A 3154-nucleotide genomic window follows, 5' to 3' on the forward strand; every position below is an offset into this window, starting at 1 on the left:
AATTAATTAAAAGAAGGGGATCATATTTCAGCAGAAATATGCTAACAAAAGGGTTTAAAATAATAACCCCACCACAATACAGCTATTGCCTTTAAAGCTAAAGCTAAGCTTTAAAGGGGTTAGGATGTTACCAAGTGGTTTGATCCTTATTTGCATTGACCTCGTATGTTGTGAGCTTCCAACTAATATAAGAAATATGTGATTAGTCTAATTGTTAATTAGTAATTAGGGGGTTGGAGTCAGTGCCACACTATATTGAGGGGTTAAGTTTGATGTTTTGAGTAAAACACCACAGCCCTATATACCCCCAACTCCCCACTACTCGATATTTTTATGACCCCAAAAACTCTGATAGGATCTCTACAGTTGTTTGCCAACAACTCACAACCCCTAATAACAATAAATACCTTAAAAGGGGGCGGGGATAAAGAAAGTGAAAGTAGCTGAGAACAATAGAGGCCCAGATTAAGATAATCCTCACAGATTAGAGAGAAGACTCAGAGCATCAGTAGTAGTGGTGGTGATAATATGCCAGGTGTTGGGACTGAGTGGAACAACCTGGGTGTTCATCACAGTGATATTTTTCCATGTCAGTGGTGGTGGTCACTACAAGGATTCAGACAGTGCAGTGGTAAGAAACAGCATTGGACCCTTCAACACCCCAAGTGTGGCACTGACTCCAACCCCCTAATTACTAATTAACAATTAGACTAATCACATATTTCTTATATTAGTTGGAAGCTCACAACATACGAGGTCAATGCAAATAAGGATCAAACCACTTGGTAACATCCTAACCCCTTTAAAGATCAAGGAGTCCAAGATTTTAACAAAAGATGAGATGGTCATGGCTGGAAAATCTTTCATCATAGGTTTGTTAGATCAGGACTGACCTAGGGCTAAACAACAAGGAGGTGCACATTAGATAATATAGTCCTAGATACACTTATGTCTGAATAAAAGATGGGATGGTCATGACTGGGGCGTCTTTGATCATAAATCTTTTGGATCAGGACTGACCTAAGGTTAAATAAGTCTACACAAAGCAAAGAAAAAAACTGGGGCCAAAAGTAAAAGAAGGAAGGATCCAGTGAAGAAAGCAGATTTGAGAGACAAAGGGAGGAGCAAAAGGGACTACTTCCTAGCTGAGAAACAAAGGGACCACAAAGAATAAGGATGTAAACAAAAGACAGCTGGGACCCTAAAATGTAGTAACATCAGTTCATTGCCCAGTGTTTGTGGGTTCAAAGCAAGCGTGTCACTGCAGGAGGGTGCCTCCTCCTCCATGCAGTAGCTCAACATGCTAGAAATAGTAGCCAAATCACTGAAAATTCAAATCCTCAAACTAGGAAAGAACACATAATAATGTATATAACTTATTTCATTCATTAGATTGTGGCCATGCTGGGGCACCACTTTGAAGAATTTTAGTCAAACAAATTGACCCCAGAACTTATTTTCTTAAAGCCAAGCACTTATTAATTTCTTCTACCAAACTGCTAAGTTACAGGGAGATAAAAACACCAGGATCAGTTGTCAAGCAACAGTGGAGGACAAACTACAGACACAAAAAACACACACACAGATATATATATATATATATATAGTTTCCCCAAAACTGGGGTCAATGCAATCAACTAACCCCTTCCCCTCAAAACCACTCGACTCTTATGCCGGAATTAGAAACATTATTATTATTATTAATCATTAGCCGGACACAAAATGTTGAGAGGCATTTCATCCGTCTGTACATTCTGAGTTCAAATTCCACCAAGGTCAACCTTACCTCTTATTCTTTCAGGGGCGATAAATTAAGTACCAGTTGAACACTGAGGTCAATGTAATTGACTTAACTCCACCCCCAAATTTCAAGCCTTGTGCCTTTAGTAGAAAGGATTATTATTATTATTATTATTATACTGTTATCACTTTTGTGTTTTACAAATATTTATTGTTCCAGGAGAAAAAAATAGAAGGTGGGCGTGGGGGGTGGACAGTAATTCTCCATTTACAAAGGTGAAAACTGAGAGGGGAAGGGGTGCTGTAGTACCCATGCATGATACCACCACCCGTCATCAAAAAATAACACCTTGAAATAAACAAGTCTAAACATGTTTGACAAGTCTCACCCCCCCCCCAGCCTTCTCTTTGGCAGCTGTGAAAAGTGGACGACAAACAGACAAATATTGCATTATAAATAAATGATAGAAACCGTTTATTGTAATCACAGGTAATGTTATCATCGTACGGTTTTTTATTAATATTATCATCAAAATTAGTGACACCGAAATAAATACTCAATACTTTATCTTCGCTATATCCTCCGCTTAATGCTATCAGCTGGTTATTGTTAACCAAAACGTCTCCGTCCCAAACTGATTACAATAACTGGTTTCTATTGTATGCACATGCATTTATCTATATGTGGGTATATATATATATATAAACATACACACGCATATACATTTTCATTATACATTTGCATAATACACAGACGGTTGTGTATATATGTATGTATGTATGTATAGGAGCAGTGGGTGAGATTCAGAGACCTTCATGCATTTCTAAACGGAATATAGGGGACGTGAGTGCAGAAGGGTCAAATGCAGGGCGGAGGTAAAGAATAGGTACACCACCCATTTTCGGGGTAACAAAAACCCTAAACACCGGGTGTACGTATTCTTTTCCTTTCGCCAAATGTAGGACCCTTTATGTGGTTATGATAAAGGGGGAGATGTCGTTTAGCCCTAGGTCTTTCGGGGGGAGGACATTCTTCCCACCCTGCCCCTCTATAAACCTTATGGTGGTGGAAAGGAAACTAGCAGAACCTGGGATCAAATCAGCCCCAGCCACATCCGTTCCGTCTTCCTGTAAACCAGAGACGAAACATATTTAATAGCCTTGTTTACCTAGGAATCTAAAAGAGTGTTTCAGGAGATTTATGGCTTAATTTAGAGTCGTTTCGAACCACAGCGAAGAGTGAAGTGTTATTGTGGTGTGTGTGTGTGGGGGGGAGGGGTGTTCGTGGCCCCCAGGGACGAAGGGAGCCACCTGTAAGGCAGGAGAGTTGGTGCAGTGAGATGGGGGTCGTGTTCGTCAGATATATAATTACATATACACACAATATATATATATATATATATATATATATATA

General features: G+C 39.3%; 1 protein-coding gene across 1 annotated transcript in view; it reads right to left on the minus strand.

The window, feature by feature from the left end:
- LOC106869096 (fizzy-related protein homolog) overlaps positions 1 to 3154 on the minus strand; it is a 14737-nt gene that overhangs the window by 8097 nt on the left and 3486 nt on the right. The gene's annotated exons all lie outside the window — the stretch shown is intronic.

This window comes from Octopus bimaculoides, chromosome 28 (genome assembly GCF_001194135.2).
Source record: "Octopus bimaculoides isolate UCB-OBI-ISO-001 chromosome 28, ASM119413v2, whole genome shotgun sequence".
NCBI lineage: Eukaryota > Metazoa > Mollusca > Cephalopoda > Octopoda > Octopodidae > Octopus > Octopus bimaculoides.